The 14,247-nt window shown below is 43.4% G+C and overlaps 1 long non-coding RNA gene across 1 annotated transcript; it reads left to right on the forward strand.

The window, feature by feature from the left end:
• Positions 1-776: 776 nt before the first annotated feature.
• LOC147615289 (uncharacterized) lies at positions 777-2,077 on the forward strand. The gene is made up of 2 exons (XR_015262711.1): positions 777-1,005; positions 1,128-2,077. It is a non-coding gene; the product is annotated as an uncharacterized LOC147615289 (long non-coding RNA).
• Positions 2,078-14,247: the final 12,170 nt, after the last annotated feature.

Consider the following 14,247-nt stretch of genomic DNA (forward strand, 5'->3'; position numbering starts at 1 on the left):
GGCTTTCCATTAAGCCAAGTTTCATGATCAAACTATGTCCCTTCTAAAAGTTATGTCCAAATTACTACTAATTTTTGAAAACAGTAAAAATCATGCATTTTATCAGCATGTGTCTAAGAAAATTAAAATATTGCCTTGCAAAAGCTAAGAAAAGTGCAATTTAAAAAATCTCAAGGATTTTTTGGGTCTTGAGGAACATCTGTGGATGTTAAGCATTTCAAAACTCTTAATAGATTGCCCACAAAAATTCAAGAAGTTTTCAGGACACTTTAGTGTCTCAGGACACTTAAGTGTCCAATTACAGAACTAGTGTTAAAGGTAAAGTATGCATGTGATGCGACATGGTGACAATGTGTGGTCATACAGATATCCTCTAGAATAGAACACAAAACAGCCATAGCATCTCCCTTGTGTGATGGGAACTCTCCATGCTGTTCCCCAGATCCAGGATCTGCAGCTGCTAAGTGAATCTGGGGCATTTGGCTCTCAGAAGGGATTGTGCACGCTCAGTAGTGAAACCCTGTGTACGTGGGGTAGAGAATCACGTGTCTGTGTAGCCATTATGGATGTGGCTGGTGCTGCTGGTGCTGCCGTCGGGTCACGATAGTCGGTGGCTGTGACCCAAAGAAATCTGTGATGGAGTTCTGGAAGGTGCCGCTGACACTTTCCTGATAGTGCTGCCAAAGCATGAGCTCTATGTGATGGCGAAACTCTATATATGTATATGTATATGTATATATATATATGTGTGTGTGTGTGTGTGTGCGTGTGTAGAGAGAGAGACCCACCTTATTCAATAATAGATTGCAAAAATTGGAACATAGTTTGTGATTTTTTTTTCAAGCTTTTGTACTTCTCTATGTAGCTGATAAAATTCATGATCATCTTCAGGAACTGATAGATAGGTTGAAAGTTCCAGCAGTTTTCACCGACTTCTGTGAAGAGGCCACAATTCTAGCCTCCAATTGCTTAAAGGAGGCCCTTGGATGTGAAGTTACGATCCCTGTAAGGGTTACCTGTGCCTCTTGCTGTCTGTGTTGAGGTGCTTGGTTTGTTAAATGAACATACTTTATTGCTACATGAAAATGACCTATCTTATTAATCCATGCAGCCAAAATGTTTTGCAGGTACAAGTTAACCCATTTCGTCAACCAATGACACCTCCCAACAGAGTTTTGGAGCTGCCAACATACTCAAATTGTTTCATATTTGGGATTAATTGAGTAAAAAACAGTGTGGGAGTTCAGTGCAGGTAAAGGGTTTGAGCCTGGCACCTAATGTAACATAATTAAGCACTAAAAAAAAGGTGTGGGAGATCAGTATGCCCTGTTTGTCACCTAATCTGACTATGCAACTTCTTTCGTGTTTTCTGGTTTTATATATAGGAGTGGTGTCAGGGCTACCATACTTCTATTTGAGGTTGGCAATATCAATGTGAGTGAAAACCCAATCCAAAAACCATTTACCATGCACTAACGCGTATCATACATTTTTCCTCAGGTAGCAATATGAGGAGTTGGAAAAGCAAATTGGTATAGGGTGGCCTTAAAAAGATGCTTAACACCACATCTTTGGCCATGGCATGGCTTAGTGCAGGTACAGTTATAAAGGTGTACCCACGAACTTGACATGATGTTCACACAGAATTTTATGCTTGTTTTATTCTTGCTTTGCAAAGGTTTTGCAAGGATAACATCTTCAGGCTTAAGATGATTATTATGGCATATGGTACGTCAAGTGAGAAAGATAAAGTAGTGGAATCTTATCCGTCTACAGGCATGATCAACCTCCAGAATTATCACTGGAATAGTGGAACTTAAGAGTGCTCTCTGGAGACTCATAGCATCTTATAGCTGAATGTGAGTCGTATGATGTTATATCCCTTTAGTAGACATGCTTCAACCTTCAGGATTGTCACTGGAATAGTAGAACCTGAGTGCTCTCTCGGGACTAATATTATCTTACAGCTAAATGTGAGTCATGATGTTATATCCTTCTAGTAGACATGGTGGTGAAGAGCAGCGTTGTTTAGAAAGACTGTAGCAACACGTTAACCATCTTCTTTGATAGAACTAAATCCCCATTGGTGTTTAGTCCACACTTACTAGGTTTTGTGATGAGCATACTTCTACATTTTAAAGTAGATTTCCACCTTGAGTTTTAGGAGAAGCTAGGGTTATTTTAGGTGGTACAACGTTTGGTAGTGTCACCAAAAAGTCTCTTAATTCTGTCATCGGTTTGTACTTAGTGCTTTACTCTCTCTAGTTGTATACTTCTTAGGACCTTGTGTCGACTTCCAAAGATAAAGTTTCTATTTGTCATGCTCATGACAAATAATGTGACTTGCTTCAAGAGTTTAAAGTTGCATTTGCACCTTTACCTGATAGGTACTCTTTGGAGCATTTGGAATATATGACAAAAGTCTGCAGTGTGTGGTTTCTTGTGCATGTGCAACATTGGAGCTTTTGGAAAATGGATGACAAAAGTATCGTTTGCATTGTTAGTGGGTGAACAAGTCCCAGAAACAGATGTCAACCAGCCTCACTGATAACTGACACATCATGAGTTGGAGTTGGCAGTCTTGATTGTAACAACATTTTCGAATGAGTAGTATAGAGAGAGGAGAGGGGGCTAGGCGAGGGCAATAAGTTTCCCAAGCGAGTTTTTCGGAGTGAAGGGAAAAGTTAAGTGAAACTCGCCAAACAACCTACAAATAGAAAAGAATAGCATCCCTTTCCAAACATGTACGTGCAAGTATGAAGTTGCATTCTAGTTAAAAACAATAGCATTTAATCCAAGAAATGACCCCTCCCACCACAAAGCAAGGTAACTTAAAAGATGCTATATCCAACGATCAAAGTGTGTCCATGTTAAGACTAATAACAAAAAGGAGCATCGTACAAGCCAGCAAAAAAGTGACACCAACAACATTCCATATTTTGTTGGCACATGGCGTCGTCTTCCGCTAAGTACTTGAAACAACTTCACCTTAGTTAGTTTTGCTTCGTGAGCTATTGAATCCAATTCCAAAACCTGCAAGTAAATGAAGTACAAGTGCTTGCATGGTATGTATGTCAGGTGCTTGTCCTCTCCATTTTGAAAATATTCACATGTACATCGCAAAAAATTTAGTCAATCGGGCTCTCCACTTAACAATCTTGTTGTCCTTGTATTTGAACGAAAAGCACTTGGAATGTTTGCCGCATTTGCATTGGCTTGAGTTGAGTGCAGAGGTGGTCCTTCACTTTGAAGCACAAATCCATTTGCCAGGAGCATTTGCACCTCTATGGCCTGCAGACATGTCCCTTCCTCCACTGGCCACACCTCAGGAGCTAGACTAGGTGTGCCAATCATGTGGCTTTCATCAACATCCTAAGAGTGAGTGGATGTGAGTTACAAAACCATACAAACCCTCTCACAACACCACCAGGGTATTTTCGTCAATCCCAAAAGCGTTGTGTAGGCACTATCATTTTTGTCTCCATCTCCCTTGTTAATGCTTCTTCCACATCTTCCACTGTGTCTTGGCAATTGCCCAAAGCAAGTCATTTTTTTCTCTAGCTCTGTCCTTCGAATAGCCCACAATGTTTTGGGCACTTTTGTCTTGATATGTCCATGTGTTCTTCTCCTTGTGCACTTTTCGGTGCACCTTGACGCTTGTTCACTATAATAGTCACGTATTCAGACCTTTGGCTATTTTCTTCTAAGATGACACCTGGATCTGCATGCACTAGTCCTTTTTTTAAAACGAAAACTATGTCGATTTATATTTCCACGTTGCATCTCAGGAGATTTTGCCCCATCTCTTACGTTGATGGGTGTGCCAGATCAACTAATCTCTTACTTGTAGAATGATCCACGATTGTACAATCTCTCTGTCATTTCTTGCATCCTTGGTCTATTTCGTGTGTGCGTCTAAGTATGCATTGTATTTAACACTTTGCATAACTGCTATTGCCATCTTTGTACCTCATGGAGTGAAATCTTGCTCTTGTAATCGACAATTACTCTCATGCTTGCATGTTTAGATCTTGAAAGGCTAGTTGTGGGAAGAAAAATACAAGACTCATCCTGAGTTACAAACCTAGATCCCCAATCAAACGCTCTGATATCCCACTAAGCTAATGATAGCCTACTTCATCCATTTGATAGATGTTGGCATCTCTCCTTGTATTGCGTGTCCTAATGGCCATTTTTTTTTATTTCAATAAAATTCTTAGCCGCTATCTTAGATGATGAATTTTTCCATTTCTGACATAGACTTATGATCCTCATAAGAAGGGGGCATATTTTTGCGTAGGACGCACCATTCTCTACTCCTAGTGAAAAATGCAAGTTCTTTCCTTCAGTGGTACCCTTTTATTTGCTTCTCCAAAGTAAGCATCCATTCAACATCTTAGGGCCTCTCGCATAGGTATTGATCAGATTGATGCAGCTATTCCATATGAGTGGCTCTCTGGGACCTTTCATGGGAGACTATTATTCGAGTTGGCTGGGAGTCTTTTCGAGGATAGGCATACCTCTGCAGTTCTTTCCTCTCTCGGGCCAAGAGGCTTCAGATTGCATCATTTATTCTATCATGCTTGGAGGGAGATTGAGGAGATGTAGCATGTAGGGGATTATCCCAGATGCTAGGCTTAGTCCAGTGAAGATTGTTGGTCGTTCGGGGAAGCATTGGTTCATTGACCCTTCTCCTCAGATAGTGACTCATGGCTCTTGGAGTTTGTGGCTATATGGTGGTAGTCCTATCAGATACCTTCAATGGGATCCAAGAGAGTGGGAGTGGATTAATGCCTTTGATCCATTGAAAAGCCTGTTCTTTTTTAGTTTCACCGTCCAGAATGCCAGGCTTCTCCTCACTCAATAGTTGCATAGGACTCCTACTCTCAGGCCTCATTGGGAGAGTTGTGATCTCTCTCTAGCGATACAGCACAGATACTGGCATAGGCTTTGGCATTCATACAGAAGGAGTCAGATCTCTCATTTCTTTTGGTTATTTTTACATGGTGGTCTTCCCGCCAATCAGTGGACATCGGTCTTCGGTGTAGCACCTACCTGCCTGAGATGTGTGGCTGATTCTGAGATTGTACAGCATTGCTTATAGGGATGTAGCACTGCACAACAGATCTGGGTTCTATAGCCCAACTTATGGGCAAATTGAGTGGCCATGCCATGCATGTGTCTTGGGGGGCAATTTTTGGCTCCCGCAGTTCGGTCCGAGCGTTTTTACGAGCACAGTGGTTCAGACTCTGCTATTTTCATTTATAGAGGTATTGCCTAGCATGGTTTGTTGCAGGATGTCCCTCACTCCAAATATATAGCCCCTAGATAGAGGATTGACATCAGTTTGGGAGATCGTTGCTAGTATTACAACATAGCAGATCTAGAGAGCTAGATGCATAAAGGCTATTGAGGGAGTCCAGATCCTTGGGTCTAAGTACATTAGTACTATATGGGGTGATATTATCCATACTTTCTTGGCTACTTGGGCTCGTATTTAGGGGCTCTCTTGTTTCGCGCAGGCCAAGTGCGTTATATTTATGTGGGAGTGGTACCATGGCATTTTCTTTTCGTCTAGTCGCACAGGTCTCTCATGGCATCATGATGCTCCGTAGTGGTTGAAATTACCTTACATATTGGATTGATTCTATTCTATTTCGACTTATATCCGTGATTGTTGTATGCTTTTTCCATACCTAATATAAGTCTCTTTCTTGAAAAGAAAAAGAAAAGGACTCCACGAGCATTAGTGCATGTATCTTCTACTATTGTCTCTAATAGACTCTGATCCAAATCTACTTCCTTATCTAACCCAAATACTCTGTCACTTCCGTAACTGCTCTAGTCATATCCACATTATCAATTTGATTCAAGGGTTGCTCTTGATTCCAGTCAACTCTAAGAATCCCAAGCAGAGCAATGTTTAGATTCCCTATCTGATCAGTTAGTTGCTGTACCTCTTGACGTAGACCACTTTGCCCTTTACTTGGTTCCACAACCCTCGACGCCTGCGTACAGGTTCCTTTCTCTAGATGCACATCCATAGGAACCACAAGCTTGTTTGCTTCTCTTTCGTTCCTTGTTAGCTCTCACTTCCTCAGTCTCTTTCTCCACTGCTTAGTTTCCATCCTCACTACCCTATCATGTGTGTCAACATCTTTTAGCTCCACTCTCTCCCTGATGCTCTCATGCAATACACAAATGAACTTTTCTTTTTTTAGAAAATCAATCGGCACCTGATTCTCACCCAAAGCTGTCAGAAGCTTTCTTTAAATAGCTTCAAACCTACCAACAAAAATTGACATTTCTTCATTCTCTCTCTCTGATTTAGCTTACGCGCCCCTCTCTTAGGACTCTCAGCTTTCCCATATTTCCTCTTCATGGCTTCTCTCATCCCATCCTAGCTTCATGTCTGAGCATCTGTGGCTTCATACTCAAATCACTCTCTGGCAAGGAGAGGACAACGTGGTTTACAACCATTGCTTGTAGTTCAACGGCATTGCCATTGCCATCGCCATCACAAACTAGGAAGGGTTGTTTTTCAAAATCTGCTTAAGAAGAAGAATCACTTGCGTGGAGATTAAAACGGGATTCAAGTCGGTCGCCCACTGTCGATTGGCTCTATGGCTTCTGCCATAGCCAATCTTTTGTCAGTCCTAAAGGTCGGGAGGATCATAAATTTTTCACAAGACGAGCTCACCTCTTGTCACGTAGGCTGTAATGCCTGACCGACGGCAGACCGGATGGCCATGTCCGGGGTTCAGTGGGAGAGGACGCCCATGCGGAGTCATGGGCGGCCAGGCTAGTGTGGACGGCAGGCCACACACTATATAGCCTGGGGGATGAGGGGCCATCCTCATTCTTCCTCTATGGCTGGGTGGTGAGCCAGAGGCCGTCCCCTCTTGTGGTAACGCCCGTAGCGGCGTTACGGGAATGTAACACTGGTATCAGAGCGTGGTTCGAGGGGATCGTGAGAGTCCGCGCGTGAACGAGGGACCGGAGCCCACTCGATGGTTTTTGACCATTCGTCTCCTTATCCTTATCTCGAATGGAGGGTGTGGAGGGAGGCGGCCAAGGAAGAATGGAGGGGAAGAACTCTCTCTCTCTCTCTCTCTCTCTCTCTCTCTCTCCCCCCGTCACACACAGCATATTGGAGGTAAGCTTCTCGTTTGTTTTCCTGCGTTGAAGCTTATCTGCGAATAAATTTTCGTTTAATTATCGTTGAAGCTTAAATCGTGAGCTTGTCTGGAACGAAAATTTTGGAAAAAGACTGTGTGGGGGAGGGGGGGGGGCGAAGAGCAGCCCCACTGTCTGCGAAAGCTTCGTTGAAGCTTGTGTGTGGGGGGGGGGCAAAGACCACCAGCCCACGATGCTGTGAATGACCAGGCGGCGACGGCGTTTTCGTTGACCTGTGTGTGGGGGGGCGAACACAGGACTCTGCGTGGGGTGGAGAGAGGGGCACATTCTTCGGTTCTCCGTAGGCAGCTTTCGGTCACGGGGGAGCGAGAGCTGGTCAGCTGAGTTACTTGACAGCGAGATTGCTAGACAGCTCATGAGCATGACTCAGTTTTCGCCGGTTCACCGTATTGTCGGCTCGCAGATTCATTCATGTCCTAGGACTCTTTGAGCTGTCTCCAAAAAGCGCGTCTGTGGGTGAAGACCAGCCAGCCCCACGCTACCTGCGTAGCCACGCGACGGGTACAGCGGCGCCTCCTTCGCCAGCGCCGTCTACAACCTGACTACGAATGTCGTGAGCGCCGTCTAAGGGGGGCCAGGCGGCCAGCCAAAGGCCAGGCCAACCAGACCTAGGCGGCCGGCCAGCCAGGCGGCGGCGGCCACCGGACAGTCGGCGAGCGATAAACGGCCAACCACAAGCGCTGCAGGCACCAGCGAGACAGCAAGGGAAAAAAAAGAAAAAAAAAAGAAAAGGGTTAAAAAACCATTTTTTTAAAAATATATTTTCATTATTCATTTTTATGAATAATGGAAATAACGGGCGGCCAGCCCGTGATGCCATCACATATGGGCCTGCCCAGCGCACAGCTGGCAACGGGCGGCCAGCCAAAATCGTGTGGACACTCCCCACGGACGAGCGGCCACGCCCGAAGCGGCGAGGGCCGGCCCGGCCCGTTATTTTTTTTATTATTTTTTATTTTATTAAAAAAAACACAAAACAACGGCACACCCCACGAAATAAACCCAACACGGCCGTCGTGCCGTGTGGTCGTAGTGCCCGTTTTCCACGAAAGAGACCCACCGCACACGACCGTAGCGCCGCGTGCTAAGAGAGAGACAAGTCCCACGGCTGTAGTGCCGAGTCCTTCGAGAGAAAGCCGTTCTATCGCCGTTGTGCCTAGTGAACACGTCTATGGCCGTAGCGCCTCGAGAATAACACATCTAGTGATCACACATTTGGTTCGGAGAGACTAAATGAAAGCGGAGCATACACTTAGCATTGACCATCAAAGTCACGTAGTTTGGCTATAGTGTAAATCTGAAACCGCGGTGTGTTTTACTTGGGCTAAGACCGGCATGGCGTCAATTGTGCCCAAATTAGACGAAGTGCTTATCACGAGAAATCAAGGTAAGCCTAATTGAGCTGTAGTGCTCATAACCCTTCACAATCTTTTAACAGATGCTAGAAGATTGTGATAAACTTTGGCAAATGAGAACCATGTACAAGCGTAGTCTTGATGTGGTTATGCCTCGTGTCCAAACAAGTTGCTTACTGTTTGTAGCAACAAAAGGCCTTGGCCCGTAATAGAGGCAAGCTGGCCCTTGTTAAAAGTAACAAAATAGTGTCACTACTTGGGCCTAGAGAGTGGTGACTAGTTTGATTTAGTCACGTGATTGCCTGGTAAAAGTAATCCCTAAGGTGTGTATTACTTGGGATAAAGGGGCTAGTAGTGCTACTAGCAGTGCTCAACTGAATGGTTTATCTAGAAGTACTAATCTGAAGGATTAGCGTACGCCTAGATAATAATAGCAGATTTAGGATTGATTTGTACAAATCAAAGGTAAATCTGAAGGGGTATAGTCTTGAGATGTAATGCTCAATGCCCTTATAGATGTTGATCGACGAAGAGAACTGTTCTTAAACTTACTAGCATGGTTTTCTCTTCATTTTATTGCCATGCGTCGACATCCCACTGCTGGAGAGTTTGTGGTGATCTTTCGAGGGGTAAAAGAGCCTTTTTATATGTCACATCAATTGGTTTAATGGAATTTGATGGTATGGGACATCAAATTCTCACGGAATCGATTGTAGTCTTGGTGGAATGGGATGCCAAGGCTTGTGCATGTAACTTGACTCTTTGGCAAGTTTGTATGTACACTTGTCTGTAGTGATAAAGTGTGCAAGATAAAATTTGAACTTTGAAAATTACCAAATATAGCCATAAGTTGGGATAAAACCCAATTACATTGTTCGGAGAAGCTCTAGGTAGCAAGACCATGATGGTGTACTAGTGCTAACAGAGTGATTTAGTTTCGAAGTGATCTAAATCTAGAGGTTAGCAGTAAGACTAGTTTGGTTGGACAATTTCATGCATGGGGGACACCCTATAGCATTTTGCAAGCGTAGTCTTGCCTATGTTCAACATAAGTGTGCGATTGTGAGCACATTTTAGTTGCTACCATATAAATTTGGGAAATATATTACTTTCCTACATAAGCAATTGTAATATTGCATGACAGGCTATTTTGCTTACAAAGTTCATGTGCGTGTAAACCCTATAAGTCGTATGACCCCTTGGGAATGAGTGGAGCATTCCATGGATTTAATAAGGTTTTACATGGCAATAGTGAGTAGTATCTCACTCCAGATGAGCCTGATTGTTGTTAGTATCGGATCCGACATATGAAGTGTACATAAACTTGGGCTGAGTTAGGATAGAAGGCTAAGCCGGAGAGCTTAGTGGTAAATCCTACTGTATCTGGTGAGTTTTGACTTAACCGGAGTGTTAAGAAGTAAACTCAAAGTCTGGGGCTGAACCGGAGTGTTCGGAGGTAGACATATCTTTGTTAAATCGGAGAATTTAGCAAAAGATGAGCTTGGGGTGAACCATGGTACCCAGGAAAAAAGCTCTTCACACTAAAATAGTGCACAATAATTTTAGGGTGATAAAAATCCATCGCAGGAATGTTTTACAACTTTCCATAAATGATAGATGAAGACCATGTACTTTACGGAGTTAAAGTACATAGGTGGTGACTTCGGCGCCACATTTTTTGTAGAAAGTCACCAGTGGTGTGGTTAGGTCAGCCGAGACTCCACAAGACCTATGCACTAGTTTTTAAGTTGACCTCTATGATAAGGACGTCCAAAAATTTGTGTTGTAATACCGGATATTGTACTGCAATGTGCAATGGAGGGGTCAATTTGTGTAGTCACTTCTTAGCAGCAAGTGACTTAATCATCTTGTTATAGATGGTTGTATATGGTACTCCCACTCGGCGGAGGTACGCCATGGGTACGGAGTTACTCACAGACTAGTATGGAGCTACTAGTGTGATGATAGTGGGTACGTAGTTACTCACTACTAATCATAACTGCTAATAACATTAAGATCCTCGAGTGAAAGATACTCTAGATCAATATTTTAAATTACCGAACCACAATCCATGAGTATCGAGGTACTCATTAATATGTTGACGTTGCTCAAATCGAGGGACCGATTTGTTCGATGGTCTGGAATAAGCAAGGAGAGTGGAGTAACTTAAAAGTTACACATCACTAGTCCTAGTGAGTTATCGAGGTCATCCGTAGTTTGATGATCCCCTCTACCTATTAGATAACATTCAATTTTGCAAGCCCTGGCATTTAATCCGTAGTGATTATGAGTCTGGTGTGAGATATGGTTATGAAGAACTTACAAAAGTACTCGTTTATTTGCTTGTCATTGGTTATAGCTTGGTAGAGATTGCCACCTGTGGGTAGGTAGCTTTGCCGCTATAATGAGGAGGCAGCAAATAATGTTCTTATAGTTATACTTCATACCAACACCGAACAGGGATAGGATGAAATTCCTAAGTTCATCATCACGAAGTACTGTGATGTTTGCATTTATATTGAATGTATGATGTAATGAGACATTGGGCTTGTGTAATTACCATCAATTATCTAGCAACCTATGGCTTCGCAGCAGCAAGCTCAGTCATTATCTGTGGATTGATAATGTGGTTATTTGTAGTTTGGAATTTTCTTGATAGATGGTACAACCCACCCACATGATTCATAAGTGTGTAACCGCTTATGAAGGGTAATAATATGCAACAATGAAGCACTTTGTTACAAGTGTGAAACCACTGATTTGTTGCAAAACAGTTTATCAATAGTACCACCATATGTGCGTACACACTATACCACATCTTCAATGCAAGATGTTTAAAAGTTTCTTGGAAGGACTCAAGAATAAAAATATATTTAACACGGTCTAGATTTGTTCTTGGACCTATGACACTAGCGCGTAGTCCGCTTGAGAGTAGAGTTTTTGAGGACAAAAACCTTTCTTGAGGGAAAGGAGGGATATCCTCAAATATCACATAAACTCGAATAGTTGTGTGAGTCCAGACAATACTTGAAGGGATATGTCTGGTAATAGCAACAAAGAGTTGTAAGTGAATGGATGTAATTCCAGACACCCGTAGTGGTGCAAGAATCTTTATCAAACATCTCCACATACTATATGATCTGCCTCCGCAGATATAGTATGGCATAAGAGATAGGAAGTTTGATTGTTATATTTGAAAGGAAATTTTCAAAAGTTACATTTACTCTGAGTTAGAGTGGAGTTTAACCATCCGTAGATTGATGGTAGTTAGAAACTCAACAAGATTCTAGAGCATATGCTTGTGCAAAGATGTTACTCTAAGAGAAAAGTATCTCTCAGCTTTGGAACTAATCCTTATGATGCATGATTAGATTGGCTCTAGTTTATTTCTCTTATGGCCGTAGAGCTTTCCAAGGAGAAGTTTTAACAAGTTGGTGATGCAACATGGTAGCGTAGTCTACAAATATCTAGTAGCATAGTCTAAGAACTTGCGCTACTAGAGTGCTCTCCAGTACATTAGCTTCTGTGCTAATGACATGATGCAAAATCAAGGCATGAAATTTGCCTTGGGGTTTTGGTTGAAATACCAAATCATGGCTTGTGTGAGCATGATCTTGTCTTTACAGAGGTCTGGCGTGCTGTACGCGTACGCACTTTGTCACAGCCGCGCCCACCTGCCTCGTCGACACACACGTAATGCTAGTCCGGAGAGACTGGCCGTAGGTGCGGCGGGTAGCGAAGCGAGAGTTAGTCCGGAGAGGCTAGCCGAGTCTTCGGGGTATAGTTTTGATAGTCCAAGTGCGGGTCACCCTGGGATTGAGAAGACCTATGTACTAGTAAAAAGACAGTTTTATTGGCCTAGTTTGTTTAAGAACGTCCAGACTTATATGCTGAAATGCAGTAAGTGCCAGGTCAATAAACATGAACGTCTTAAGGTTGGAGGACTACTCCATCCGCTGGAGATTCCTCAAGGGAAATGGGAAAGCATTTCCATGGATTTCATTACCGGTTTATCCAGGATGAGTCGAGGGAATGACTCGGTGTGGGTGGTAGTAGACAGGTTAACTAAAATGGCAAAGTTTATTGCCACGAAGAAAACTGTAAAAACGCCAGAGTTGGCAAAACTCTTTATTGAACATCTCTACAAGCTATATGGCCTGCTCGCAGATATAGTGTCGGATAGAGATAGAAAGTTCAACAGTCATTTTTGGAGGGAAGTCTTCAAAAAATTGGATACTACTCTGAGTATGAGTATGGTAGATCATCCGGAGTCTGATGGTCAAACTGAAAAAGTTAACCAAATACTCGAGGATATGTTGCATTCTTATGTAAGTAAGAAGCAATCAAATTGGGAAGAATATTTGCCCATATTGGAGTTTGCTTATAACAACTCCAAGCATTCAGCGACGACTGGATTTACACCATTCATGTTAATGTATGGATTCCAGCCGAGATCTCCGATGGCTGTAGGCCTAGAAAAGGAGAAGATTCAATCTGTCAAGGATTTCCTTGAAGATATGAATGATATGCTCGGAGCTGCACGAGAGAGCATTCGTAGCGCTCAGGATCGCGCTAAAACTTATGCGGATAAAGGACGAAGAAAGGTGACCTTTGCAGAAGGTGACTTTGTATTCCTCAAGGTTCCTGCGCAGTCAGAAACCATGAAAACGGGAAAGTGTGATAAACTTTCTCCAAGATATTGTGGTCCTTTTAACATCCTTAAGAAGATTGGGGACATAGCATATAAACTTGAGTTACCGGAGAGTTCTCAAGTCCATCCTATCTTCCATGTCAGTAAACTGAAGAAATCAGTTCACGGGTTAGAGAACGCAGTTTCTCCAAAGATTTAGTGGACTTGATAGAGCCACCAAAGATACCACATGAATCTGAAAAGATTCTATAGTATCGTCACAGACAAACCCGACATAAAGTGTACCAGGAGGTACTTGTTAAATGGACAGATAGGGATGAGGAATAGCAACCTGGGAACGCCGTAGTGCAATTTCCAAAAGGTTTCCCCAGTTTGTTTTCGAGGACGAAAACTCTTCTTAAGGGGGGGGTAATGTCACGTAGGCTGTAATGCCTGTGTGACCGACGGCAGACCGGATGGCCATGTCCGGGGTTCAGTGGGAGAGGACGCCCATGCGGAGTCATGGGCGGCCAGGCTAGTGTGGACGGCAGGCCACACACTATATAGCCTGGGGGATGAGGGGCCATCCTCATTCTTCCTCTATGGTTGGGTGGTGAGCCAGAGGCCGTCCCCTCTTGTGGTAATGCCCGTAGCGGCGTTACAGGAATGTAACACCTCTCTTTAGCACAAGGTTGACATTGAGGTCCAAAGCATCCTTGTTTGCGAGGGTTTATGGCTCCCACCCCTCTCGCAGGCCCATGAATGTAGCTCTCCCTTCGAAGCTGATTGTGCACTTCCAGGATACTCGTTTGCTTGGTCAAGGCTTCTTCTAAGTGGTCTTTCATTCACCAGAAGCTACTTTTCAGGATTTGGCTTGTAGCCCCTTCCCTCTTGGCCCTAGGAAGGTTTTCTTTTTTTAGTACCAAGTGGGCTTTGATCGAGTGGCGGAGGATCAACGCCTTACCCCGATTTCACTGTGGTTCCTTGCTCTTCCTCGGTCTTATTGGAAGCTTTTAGCTTCCATATAAGGGCATCCTTTGGTCGAGTTCGAGAGATACCGGCCCT

The sequence above is a fragment of the Cibotium barometz genome, chromosome 40 (assembly GCF_041138505.1).
Source record: "Cibotium barometz isolate CiBa-2024 chromosome 40, ASM4113850v1, whole genome shotgun sequence".
Lineage (NCBI taxonomy): Eukaryota > Viridiplantae > Streptophyta > Polypodiopsida > Cyatheales > Cibotiaceae > Cibotium > Cibotium barometz.